At 43.3% G+C, this 14212-nt stretch overlaps 1 protein-coding gene across 2 annotated transcripts in view; it reads right to left on the minus strand.

The window, feature by feature from the left end:
* Positions 1–1578, minus strand: part of LOC137866253 (uncharacterized) — a 138156-nt gene extending 136578 nt beyond the window's left edge. For both annotated transcript variants that reach the window (XM_068702038.1, XM_068702037.1), the window contains exon 1: positions 1239–1578. The gene's annotated coding sequence lies outside the window, so the exon portion shown is untranslated. The remainder of the gene's footprint in view (positions 1–1238) is intronic.
* Between the last annotated feature and the right edge of the window lie 12634 nt (positions 1579–14212).

Below are 14212 nucleotides of genomic sequence, written 5' to 3' on the forward strand. Positions count from 1 at the left end.
TACGGCAGACCCACTTTTCTTGCTCTTACACAAATATAGTACACAGCAGGCTGCAATAATCAATATAACCTGGGAAGGAAGGTCGTAAATCCAAGCAAATATATTTCCCGGAAGGGCAATGGATGCTTAAGGTTTCACACAAACACACACATTATTACTATTTGTGCAGGGTGTTAAAAAAAAAAAAAAACCTTTCGCACACGCGCATCCCCTGGATGTGAAGCCAGATACTTATTATCACCAACTTATAGGGTCGCGTAACAAATGGACGCAATTATGCCGGGTTTTTGGAGCGACTCGGAGCCGATCAACCTCATTAGAGACGCGCTGAACCGCGGAGAAATTGCGCATACGGACGGCGAGCAGGTAAAATATTTGCCCCCCCCCGGGGTGTCGGTGCTCCATGTGTGTAAGTCTGACAGTCGCTGCCCGCCACAGCCGTCCGTCTGTAACGGAAGGCGTGCAGACAAGACAGGAGTGCGCCGTCTGTTAGGAATAGGCTCGCACGCGTAAAAATATTGCGCCGGTCCAATTTGCACATAAAAAAAAAAGAAAGTGACAGCCCCTTCTCCTCACCTTGTGGTCGGAGGACACCACAGACTACAAATCTGGTAGAATCGACAAATGGATCAATAGGAGGATCAGTCAGTATTCACAACAGTTATTATGGCGCTAACATCCCCGCTCACATAAAAAACACACTAGTGTGCGCCAGCGGACAGCTCCTCAATCTCTTTGACCAAGGACTCCCAATTAAGACTGTGTGTTCAATGTCGTCCACCGGCCCCGCCGCAATATTTCTCATGACCACAAATCACATGCTGTTTTCACATGAAGCTTTAAGGGGTATACTTTTAAGACGGCAAAAAAAACCGCAAAAAAAACCCTCAGGGGTCTGGAAAATACGCGCGGAGCCGGGTCCTCCGTGAGCGCAAACCACAATGCCACTGAAACAATTAACGTAAAGCACGAGATTGACGTGGAAGTATTTTAAGTGAAACGTAACGTGGTTTCAATTCAAGACGTTGAGCTCTGGCGAATGTCAAGCGGCGGTGCCAAAGAGCAGGCGGGCAGAGAGAGAAACGCAATTCCCAAATACCGAGCGAAAGGGAAACTGGGTCTGATCTTCAGTCAGCCTGACCGCCGCACAAACAGGGACAAAATTACAACAACAAAAAATCCTAATCGCTCACAATGACAGGATTATCTGGTTTCAGGCAAAATGATGGTGAAATTACCTCTGAATGTCGGATCTCGGTGTGATTGTCCCAAGTTTCTTCGTCCGTCGCCCGTTCAGCCCGTCAGCCGGTCACAAAACTGAGTCCAAGAAGGACGAACGCTGTTATCGCGCCTCTCTCTCTCTCTCTCTCTCTCTCTCTCTCTCTCTCCCTCTCCCTCTCCCTCTCCCTCTCCCTCTCTCTCTCCCTCTCTCTCTCTCTCTCTTTCTCTCTCTCTCTCTCTCTCTCTCTCTCTCTCCCTCACGCTCTTTCCCTCTATTCTATAATAACGTGACTCTTGAAAATCGCACTGCGCGTTTTCTCTACCTCTAATTTCTCGGTTTCGTTTCCCTCTCTTGATCTCTTCATCACCGGTTCTCTCTCTCTCTCTCGGAAGTGATTATTATTGGTATGATGTCCATCATCATCACTCATAATCACCACTGCCTACTCAACCCACCACCATCATCATGATCATCATCATCGTGGCATCCAAAAATCAATACAGCAGTGGCTACTAATTTGCATAATATTGATGAGTTAAGGTGTATGGTATCTTATAATATTCCAAAAACTTAAGCTCTTCATCATAGGTCAAAAGTGTCATTTTTAATAAAGGGTTTATATGCTGTTAATGCCTTAATTAACTGATAATGGATACATGCTAGAAGCCAATGTGTATTTATCATCAAATATTGATAAATACACGTTTCTTATCTTCTCAAAGCCTAATGTATTAAAGGATTCATTAACATCACTTAAGGCATTACTTACAACCTATAAACCCTTTATAAAGAGGGTATTTTTATGTTCACAAACTGACCTCTTACTAAAGCAAGTAATTATTATCTAATTTTCTGGTGACCTAAAGACTTGTTATAAGAGCTACAACTTATTTACCATTTATTAAGAAATTACTAAAAATAGACTATTCATAAAGTGTGCTTTGTTAGAATTATGAGTGTTCCTGTAGTGACGTGTTGTAGATGTCATCATCAGTCATTGTCAGCTGTCATATAGTGACCATGTGTGGTCTGGAACTTTTGATTTCTTACAGCCTGTTATCATTATTCTATTACCAAAATATTTAAAGGTGTAATGTGTGTTGTTGTTTTTTTTACAATATTAGTGCACTAATAGGAGTACGGCCCTCGTTTTGTCTGCATCGTGCACGCACATAAGGACGCAAGAGCGCGCAGTTTCACACTGTTCAGCTGATTGACAGTCAGTGGTGGCAATGTGCCAAGAAACGTAGTAATGTGCCAACAAAGCCAGTGAAGAAGAAGACAGCGAGACAGTAAATGTGGACGCTATTGTTAGAGGATACACATGACACATAACTTTTTTTTGTAACTTCACATGGCATCTTAAACATACATTCCTCGAACAAAAATTACTTTCATTTTTTTTTTTGCAGCCTGGTTACAGCATGCTAATCTTTAAATATGTGCCTTTTGTGTCATTACCCATCTTTCAACAGGGCCACCACCATCATTATCAACACTAAGCCATCACCTGATTACAGGCCAATGATAACATTATTATATTCATGTTAATCAGACCGCCTTCCTCACCGTCGCGGTCCCATTTCAAAAAGCTATTAACTCCATCCTTATCACTTAAGAGCAAATTATACCTCGCCATCTTCACTCACATGCCCGCACACACACACACACACACACACACACACATTTCATTACGTCGATATATCCTCCTCAGTCATCGCACGCGCTGTAAGTCCCCTATCTGCGGTCTACAGTGTACTTGTAGATTGACTCCACCAGAAGCCCTTTGGAGAACAGAGAGAGGGAGGGAAGAGGAAGATGTATGTGTGAATAGTAAAAGAGAGGGACTGCTCCTTCTCTATTATAGAAACACAGTAGAACAGGGCCAGCCAGACGACAGAGCATGAAAGGACTGATTTATCCACCAGGGAGAGACTCTGTGTGTGCGTGTGTGTGTGTGTGTGTGTGTGTGTGTGTGTGTGTGTGTGTGTGTGTGTGTGTGTGTGTGTGTGTGTGTGTGTGTCTGATGAAGAGCAAGATGGAGTAAGAGAGGAAGAAGTACAAGGAGCCATGTGTACTTGTCTGTTTTGCTCTCTTTATTATTAAAAGATAGAGCGGGTGTGTACATTATTGAATTGAACGTACATATTTGTATGTGGGCTGTGAATGCTTCTGTAGCGCGTCTGGATGTGCCGCACTTTGCTGCAGCCCGGGGGAGGCAGTTTCACCGCCACATGTGCTTGGCGAGCAAAGTCCGTTGGCCAGGAAGCTAGAAGCAGGCTGGATGTACTGTACACAGTACCAGAAACTTTTTTAATTCACTGACAGTATCACCCCAGATATGATGTCAAGGCTTGGCTTGTATTAAACTTATTATATTATATAATTATGTATATTTATTATTTTAAAATATCATCATATTATGTAGGCCTATTTATGTTTCATATAGCATAAAGATGAGATACTATGACCCCCAAATCACAGAGATGCAGATTCACACGGGACTAATATTATCACATGACCTCTTGGCATAATATGGTAGGTCATTTGTGGTATTTATAAATAACTGGAGTAATAAAGATCACAGACAACTGAATTGAATTTGATTGAATTCAATACTTTGGTTCATGATCAAAATATCTGCTACACTAACGACATTCCCATCGGCCTCAGCTGTACTTTCTGTTAAGAGCGGTTCGCAAATGTTAGCATGCCAATATGCTCAACTAATATGGTGACAATAGTAAATGTTACACCTGCGATACATCAGCAGGTTAGCATTCTCACTATGAGCACGTGAGCAGAGTGATGTTGGCATTTCAAGACTCTTAGTCATGTTGGAACTACTTTCTATTGAAGAAATAATTCCTATACCAAACAATGAGGTTTTTGGATGAACGGGAAACCTGCCACTATACTGAAGGTAGACGACACACGGCGTTATGTTTTGAGTTTCTGCCAATCAGTTTGTTAAAAGGTGTGTAGTTTTTAAGTTTAAGTTGCAGGAGTTTACGTGATGTTTTTTCTTCCTCTCATGCCATGGAGGCAATCTTAATAATATGCTCCTCTCGTGTTTATTAAAAACACACACTCAGAACTCATCACTACCTGTGTGCCAAAGCCATTTACCACAGGAAAGACCTACTGGCGGACGAAAAAGCCGGGAGTGGGATGAATCATTTTTGTTGCATGGTAATTGGTGTTAGGCTAACAAAACTGATATCTATTTAAATGACAGTATCAGAGATAATTATTTAGTGAGTCGTTTTAACTCAGAACAGCTATCAGATGAAGCTGGTGAGAGGTTGAAATCTCAATTGCTCGGTTTCCTGTGTCACTCTGCCCACCGTTTAACGCTAAGCTACTCTTTAACCCCGTAGGGATTGGAAAACAACCATGAAAATCAAACAAACCGTCACACATACATTCGTGTTCAAACACACACATGTGCACACTTGATTTATCTCTGTCCCATTACTGCTTCCAGGCACTTTATGTGCATGCCGGCGTGTGTGTGTGTGTGTGTGTGTGTGTGTGTGTGTGTGTGTGTGTGTGTGTGTGCAGCCTAGCGGCGTAAGTGTTTTGAAGGCCACCGTCATGTGCTAGGAAGTGGGGAGGCGGGGGGGGCGCTCCCTGCAGCAAATAAGATCCCTTGATCCCAGTATATCTCCCAGTCATCTATCAGTATATAGGAGCCACAGGGAACAGAGAGACCGGGGCTGAGGCTGGCATTCGCGCTGGATATATAGAAAGCCAGTGAATGATATGTAGAGGGACAGGGAGGAAGAGCCGCTATGGACGCATCAGATCGGCAAGCAGGTGGGCAAATAGACAGGAAGTGTGCTCGGTGCAATAGGAACAGCTTTCCTCCACTGATGGACAGACACGGGGACAAGCAAGCAGAGTGACAGATAGCATGAGGATAACAGACGGCTGGACAGATGCATGATGGGTACTCCAGATCTACGGTGAGGCACTGGTAAGGTCCACCGTCTAATAGCACGGCACTCAGACGGACACAGACAGCTGCCGCACGCTATAGTCCGAGTCAAGCAGAGACGGACAGATGCCCTTCTCTCGGCTGGAGGGATGCTGCACCTCTGCACGCACACACACACACACACACACACACACACACACACACACACACACAAATACACTGCTCGTCCTCCCCCCTTCTCCACCTGTCTGCTCCTTGCTGTCAGAGAGCCAGACAGGAGGTGATGTTTGTTCCCTCAGGCACTGTCATCTTTTCGTCTCCCCCCCTCTCTCCCCGCTCACGTTTCCTCTCCATTCCTTTCCTTCTCCCTCCTTTCCTTTCCTTTCAAATTTTTTGTGTGGCATTTGCCATTTAGAGTGCTGTCGCCCTCAAAAGAATACCTCGGACAGACAGCACCGAGCGGTTTGTCTGTTTTGGTGGCAAGAGTCCAGGTATGAATATGACAAGGGCTCCGTGCCAGAGAGGGTGCACGAGCGATTGTCTGAATGCTAATGACCATATATGGATGCATTGTTATTTAGCTTTTCTTGCTGCCTCTCTGTCACTCATCCAGCTGGCAGAGACTCTTTGAGCAAATTATATCAGCCTTTAAATGGCTGTTGACAATCGGTGAAAAGAGAGAAATATATGGATTGAGAAAAGAGGACGGGGAGACGGAGGTGTAGGTGAAGAAGCCTCTCCGCTACGCTAAATCTGGACAATCGTCCTTCACACGGGCCTATTGGGAAATATAGAACAGCATCTCAGCATGTGTGATATAGCAGGTTTTGGCGGTCCAGCTGGTCACATTTGATAGGATTGTTGAGTCCAAATGGCAACTGTATTTTTCTGCATGACGTCCAAACAATCGCATACCTGAAAATATTTGCCAGCAGGCTGTTTTTATGTTTAAAAATGGAAACGTGTATTAGGCACAGCCGACATTATCTCTTCACCGGCAACACTTGTCGTTTAAACCTGCGATAGCGACAGGAAGTGAGAAGTCTCCCACCTTTGTGCATTTCTCTTTACTTATCAAACAAAGCAAGAAAAGATCTTTTTAAAAGTATTTCTTTTAGCTTTGGAGCTTAAATCTGCATCAACTGATTTGTATAGTGGCAGCACAACAAGCCGACATCGGCTTATTAAGTTGTTGTGGCTAACGTGTTAGCAAAATTACACAGCAAGAAGACACAGAGCAATATTTAAACGGAGCAATCAACTGGTCACGTAACATCAATGGAGCTCATCAACTCATAGTTCTGTGTGCAAATGGAAGCCAGCAATACTGGTTATTTCAATATTTCAGTTACATATTTAATCAACATGTGCTGTGTATGCTGCTCCTCTTGTGTTCGGGTTGTAGCTATATAGTACCGGCAGTGCACAGGTGTTTCTGCCTTCTCAACCAACAAAAGGTGACGTTGACTTTAGTTATTCTAACTTGTGTTACTTCCTTACATTTAAAGTTAAACAGATTGGAGGTTTGAAGATATTCAGATTCAATAAGCAGATTCTGTATTAGATTCTGAGGTGATAAGATGCTCATCATGCACTTTGTGCCATCATGTAACAGAAGATAAAAATACAGCCCTGCTTTCTGCCTCGGTAATAACTGCAGTATTTAGAGAAGGTTGGCTCTGTTTTTAACAGCATGTGAATCACAGATATCTAATGGATGCCAAGTGCACGGTCATCTGAGAGATATTCAAAGCCATTTCATGTATTTTGCGTATCTTTCAAATGTAGATTCATGAAATCAAATTACATGAAGTCAGATCTGTACATCCATTTCTTATATGTAGAGTAGGCTATTTGACTTTAATTATACCGTTAAAACTAAAGACTGACTCTGCACACTCTTTCTGTACCAAGGCTATCCTAATGAAGAACACTCCAGATCTTTCATCTTTTGAATTCCATTCATGTACTTTTGTATTTATATTTTGCAAACCCTTCTCACCTACGCTGCTCCTACACAACACTGTAAAGAACATTCATAAACTCACATATCAGGATGAGTTGGGAAAATGTGCTGTGTGTCAATTAAACAAGACCTTGATGGGATTTACGCTGCCTCACGACCCGCAGTCGAAGGCCCCATGAACTTCAAGTGCACAGCATATTTAAGTCGTCTAGGAATGCTTGCTCAGAATAATTTAGTGAACATCTGTTCAGACAAAACTTCAATGACCCCCTTTTTTTTGTCTGAGCTGCAAGAAGCGCAGATGCAATTTGGGGTCTTATTTTTTTTTTTTTACTTCACACCCACAAACTGCACTTTCATAATGATATCTTTAAAAGTCGTGCTATGTACGGTAAAGACACAAACAAACACATCATATGTCCACATTAGACGTGTTTGTAGAGACGCTTATCTGACTCAGACAGTAGAAAGTCAGCTGTGCCAAAATTTATCATATCTTGTCACTGTAATAACTTTTCCGTTGATGTCAAAGTGGGACAACTTGGTCAACAAGTTACATAGATAATTGCTTGATGAATATTAGCAGTGTCAGTGAGCTTATTCGATTGCAGCGTGCATGCTGGTGGAGCAAATGCACCCAGATGCAAGCTGCCTGCCGGCTAAATCTCAAATGCAAAACAACCAAGCAAAAGTCAAACAGAGCCTGCGAGCAGAAGATGTTGTCAACATCAGCAGCGGCTCCAGCGGAGCACAAAAATACCAGGTAAAACAGCCGGGCCGCTGGCTAAATCAGCCTAATTTGAGCCGTTGCAGCAGCGAGCGTAACATTTTCCAACACCTCCAGGGCTACAGAAAGAGTTCTTTTAACTCGCCTTGTAAGTTGATTTTATGGCAGGTTAAATACCCTCTTTCATCGATCATGCATGGAATGAATCTAATCCATCAAAAATCCGCCTTTAATCTTAATCTCATGATTTGAACGTGGCAACAATTTATCGTGTGCAGCCTGGACTGAAATTGAATGAGGAAAAAGGGCACATTGGCCCCGGGGACTTGATGCATCAGAGACTCTGCTGGCTAAGTTCATGTGTTTTTATCTGCTTCTATTAATTTCTAATTATTGCCTCAGATCAATTTCACATTGAATCAGTTTAGACAGGCTATGTTTCAAGGCTGTCCAATGTTTTTTTACAGAAACAAACCAAGTTCATTTTTTTTTTTTTTTTAAACGTAGCGGTAAGTAGAGTGAAACAACTGTTTTCATCAAGAACGCAGTGTTCCCGAGCACCGAGTCCTGTTATACACCAAGGTGAGAGGAGGCTAGTGTCATAAAGATGTCATCCAATAGTTAAACCTCTGGGTGTGATTAACGAGTAATGATTATAAGAACTTGTACTCAAACCTGCAGCATGTCCAGGAGCTTCACGTACAGCCAAGGAGCTGCTCAAAGTTTTTACAGTAAAATTACCACTGTACGGTTTGCAGTACATCCACTGTATCAAAAGATCAAAACATACGGTAATTTGCTGTAATGATTAAAAACTAGCAGTTTCACAAGCAAGATACTGAGCAGTTTACAGTCTCTCTGCTGTATCTGAGAAATACAATAACGTAGTGTAATCAAAATGTATTCATTTGTCAGCGGGAAGCAGGAAAGTACTGTGAAAAGAATCCCTTGACCGCTGAGATCATGAGACCAAGCATTATGACTCCCATAATGCATTGCTCTCACAGCAATATAAAGTATAAGCATAATACGGTAGGTCACGTTTACATACCGAAGTGTGACAGCGCAAGCTCACTTTTCTTTACTCCAAGGCTCCTCGAAGAGTCAATTAATCTGCACTTGCTTAACATCATCATATACGTTGCCATTTTGTAAAGTAGCCGGTCGACAAGGTTGCTGGAAAAAGAAACGTTCCAAACACTCATTTATCCAATTGATGAATAAAAATCGCATAGTTATGGTACATTCCAGAAACCTCGTTTTGAAACTGACCTTGTCTATTATCGTCTCAGGACTCGTTGCAATTTGAGAGATTGACTCTTGCGGTCTCATTCTCTGCTGTCAAATACCCGCCACTCTCTGGCATGCCTTCCATTCTCGGATGCTGGGCTCCTTTTTTCTAGGGGCCACCTGTCCGGCGTCTTCCAGCAGCGCCAGGCCAGCGGCCGTGCAGGAGCCATGCCAGCCGGCCGTGGCTTGTGTTGCCACCGCTCCCATGGTGAGAGAGGCCTCGCAGCCTGGCCTCGAGGACCGCTGCCCAAACGACAGGAGAGGTTCCCTGTCAAATGAACCCGAGCATGTGGAGATGCAGCTGCAGTGTTTAGTGGCCCGGTGGAGCTGAAAGAAAGAGTGGCGGCGGTCAACTTTGACCTTGTTTCACTTTACTAAGGGGCAACAATAAAATGAGGATCATCTGTGTTGTAAGCAGAAATAAACACGCTGCCACTACTGCCGCGGCATCTGACTGGCAATCCTGCGCTGTAATCCCGTTATTAAAGCATTTTACCCTTACAGGGCTTTGGAAAAACGTATCTCCATGAAGTCCTCATGTTTCGTCTAAAACCATACTCTCTGCGCAACGTTTACTGGCCACATTTGTGTATGATCTGTATTAAATGGCGGAGCTGTATTTGTAATAAGATGGCAATTCAAGAAACCACAGATTTGTTGATTCCTAATCTTAAAATGTGTTCATTCGGAGGAGCAGGTGCTGGCAAGTGTCCTCCTACTACATCTGAAGGCAAAAGTGTTTATAGCTGTTCACTTAAGGCCTTTACACACCGGCTGCGTCATTATATTTTTCCGTACTCTTGTTTTTCTCATGAATACATTCACATAAAACGCTAATAGTACCCAGCGAACAAGGCATTTTTGTTTTTCATAACAAGGTTGATTTTCTGAGTTTACGCAAGGCGAATAAAGGCAACAACCAAACCATGGAGGCTACACAGTCCGAACCAAGGTGGAAAACTTTATTGCTCCTTTCAACCTTGACAAAGGCAGCGTAGACCAGATCCACTTCTTCAATTCTTACCTTTCACGATAAAAGACATATATCCGCAGGCGATTAGTTTGCATTTTGGTGTTGTTTGTTCATCACGCCCCCCGGTACAGTAAGGCCTTTTGAGGCAGGTCAAAAGGTCTCCTGTCATACAGGGAGTGAGACACAATAATAGTTTTTTAAATGGGGATAAGAGCGCGCACACTTTCGCAGTCCTTTCTCGAAGGCACTTGCGGTGTTGTACCCATTTGTACAAAGTGACAGGTATTGTGTGTAACGCCGAGCGCTGCATGTGGCGGGTGTGCTTGTCACTTTCAGAAAGTAACAGAACTTGTCGGACTCGGCTCTTCTAATACTGAGTCAGAAAGGTGTGTGTGAGTTGGGGGGTGTAGATGCTGTTGTATCTGACAAGCACTTCGACTGAAGCATTGTGACACCTTAACAGCCATCTCGTGGAGGCTGGACAAAAGTGGTACATCATTGTAATTTTGTCTTCCAAGGCCTTTGTCAACAAAAAAAAAAAAAAAACATGTCAGACTTGTGTTTTGACACTGAGTAACATCCACATGGACTACCTTCATGTGTTGGAGGGGGGTTGCTGACCATGAAGAATCCAATATTTTTGTGCTTCAGTGTCAGTGAAACTGTTTGTTCAGACGAATGCAACCCAAAAATCAGCCAGCGTTGTTCTCTAATTATTGTATTACCAACCGTCACTGCAGAGACTGGAAACCTCCGGATATTAATCATCAAATGGCAACATATAATTATGGCTATTAACTTTGAAATTATAATTAAAATTGCTATTATTATGCCTTTGGAATGACTAAGTAAAATGCGTGTCAGGCAATGTTGTTCCGAACATTTTACATTTCCTTGTAATATAAAATCTCATCAAAACATCTAAAGAATTATTTTTCCATGTGAGAGTATATACTGATAAATACGTTATAAACTTAGAAAAGAAAAACAAGTCAAGTGAATACCTTTGGAAAGACTCTTTCATCCACTATAAATAAATAAAACAGTTCCTCCGGAATTTTCAAACCGAATTTTGCAGAAATGCCTCACTATGCATTGTTAATGTGTGAAAATGTAGCCGTCTGTCGTCTGAGAGTGTGATTTGAATATGACCGCGTGCGTGCGGCGTCATCTTTCATCTCCAAGAGTACAGGCTCAATGTCAAGCTGCCAGCTGATAGATGGCTTTTTGTGCGCCCCCCCCCCCCCACACACACACACACACACACACACACACACACACACACACACACACACACACACTTCCTTTCTAATGTGTGCTCCACGAGTAAAGATTCTGCATCAGTGTGTCCCTGGAAGTAAACCACCATACTGGAATACCAAGACGACAACCGCACACACCTGCACAAACAATATAAGAGCTTTATTTGTTGTTGTTGTTGTTTTGGGTTTTGTTTTTTTTAAAAGCTGCAATACATCTGCACAATCACGCGGGACGAGCGTGCAAGGAAACGACGTGCTTGCAAACAACAAACATGACGAGAGCCAAGCAAGCGATAATCACAATAATGATGATAATCAGCGACCATCCGAGCAGGGAGAGAATAAAGTTTGAACAAATCACATGCTGCTTAATTTTCCCTCCACGAAGCGCACACAGAGAATTGGGTTGGCATCGGCTGAGCGGCTAACAATGACAAATTGTCCATACCTGCGATCATATTAACAATAATTATTGCATTAGTGTATTTCGTACAGTGATGAGAGTGGACTCTGTGAGCCGCATACAGAGTACACCCCCCCCCCCCCCCCCCCCCCCCCAGCTGGGGGAGGAATGCAAAAGTGGAATCTTTGTCATTCCTCTGTGTGAAGTCGTTTCCCCGTCATGTTCGCGTTCTCTCTCATCAGGGGCCGGCATTGTTTCGGCACTGCTCCAGCTGACAGAGGTGTAATTTACAGGTGGTGCCAGGCTTCTTGCCATCCACAATAAATTGGTCTCCATTTTTCTGACATTGTGCTTTTGGAAGTATGATTTTTTTGATCTTTTCAGGCCTATACCAGACATTTTCTGGTATTCCATTTTACATCATCAACCTCTCTGATGCCTCCCCCTCTCTCTCTCTCTCTCTTTCTTCTCGTCCTGTCTATCTCTCTTTCTGTCTCATCAAACTGTCTGCCTCCCCTGTTCTTTATTTATTCTTTTTTTCAGTCCTGTCACTTATCTTTTCGTTATCGCCTGTCTTACTTATCTCACGGTTTCATCTTCTTTTTGCTTTTACTTCTTGCTGTGCCGCTGTCATTATCTGTGAGGTATCTCATGCCTTTGGTTGCATCTTAGCGATCTTAGTAACCATTCCCTTTGTTTGTGTGTGTGGGGGTTAATGTGAATGTGTGTGAAGAATTGTGAAACTATTTATATCTGTAAATCAAGTTTGGAAAGAGTACAAGAGTGCCGAACTCAAGTAAAAGTATACTGCTACTTTAAAGATGTATATTAGTATATAATATTTATACTATGCTGTTTGTAGACACAGCATTCATACTTCGCGCCTTAAACTAAACTTCTCCGCCTCAAAAAGCGAGCGAGCAAAAGGGATCGAGAGCGCAGTGGGGGGGTCGAGCGAGCTCCAGAGTGAATGAAGGGAGGGACCGGAAATTATCGAAAAACAGAGCTGCCAACAGAACGATGAAACTTTGTTTTCTGCGGTCACGTTCCAAAGCAAATAAACACGTTCACGTCTCCGCACAAACCCGCGCGCGGTAACGTGCGTACTTTTTTAATGAATGCGGCCACGATTTGATATAACGCCACACAGCGCAGAGTCCAACAGGGGAAACACAGAAGGACAGAAAAACACACAGCAATGTAATGGCACGTTCTCCGCTTACGTTTATTTTGCAATTGGGCAGGTTTTAAGTGTTATTTCATGTCAGTTCATATTGGCCATGTTTTTTATTGGCCAGAATTTATAAAGGCAAAGGCGTTCCCATAATCCATAGTGCATCAACTCCTTTTCAACAAAGGAAAAAAACAAACAAAAAAGAAATTCCTGAAGCGACAATTTTGCTTTTCTAACTTTTCTAACTTCAAAATGCGCATAAAAATATGTGAACGGAAACACGGCTAGTGGAGCCGTTTTTCCAAGATTTTATAATTGGGTGTTGTATGCCTTTTGCACTTGTGGAAAATCAGCATTTTAAATAATTTCTTGACATTATGCAAGTACACACCAATCTCTAGAAGAACAATTTCTAAGTAAAGGTCAAGGAAACTGTTTTGGAGAAGCTGGAGGCTCAGTCATCTGTATCATTAACAGCTGATCTATGGTCTGATGGTATGCTACGCTCCCTCCTTGGTGTGACCACCCATGCACGCTACAAATCAAAGGATTCCGATGCACTTGGATCCTATACTTGCTTGACCGTATGCGTTTTACAGGCAGACATAGTGGGGAGCGAATCGCTTCTGCTGTTGAGGAGATCACAGAGGAATAAGGGATCCGTCAGAGGATGACTTACACCATCACAATGCTGCCAATATGAAATGTGCTTTCAAAGTTCACGCGCCACAGCGTCTCAATTCTGATGACAGTGAGCGTGAGGTGGAGAACCGAGACGATCAGCACTTCATCACGACACAAATTCAGCAGAAGACAAAGAATTACACCGGTCATGAGCATCTCCCGTGCTTCGCCCTCTCTCTTGCAGTCAGTTGTTAACGATGGCATGAAGGAGGTTAGGACTCCGTCTCTCGAGGCGTGGTTGCGTCGAACAGCAAGCAGCAAACTGCCCATTCAAAAACAAGGACAGGCCCCTCACAGCTCTGGACCACAAGGCCCTGAACGAAAATGCACAGGAAGCACTCGTGAGTGGAACCAGCTGAAGGAACAGAAGTGCAGTTCTGACAGAAGGAGAGAAATTGGTCACCATTAGCAGCGCTGGCTCCAACTGTCCTGGACTTGAATACACACCTCCTTCAAGATGGAGGGGAGACGAGCGCAATGCATTCGTCAAGGCCCTCCGGATGGTCTCTGGGGAAAAAGATTCTCGAACATGGCCAAAGAGAGCGGAGGAGAGGGAACCTTTTTATCCACA

Source organism: Cebidichthys violaceus, unplaced genomic scaffold (genome assembly GCF_023349555.1).
Source record: "Cebidichthys violaceus isolate CVI_PGR_0920_01 unplaced genomic scaffold, fCebVio1.0.p SCAF_8, whole genome shotgun sequence".
Classification (NCBI taxonomy): Eukaryota; Metazoa; Chordata; class Actinopteri; order Perciformes; family Stichaeidae; genus Cebidichthys; species Cebidichthys violaceus.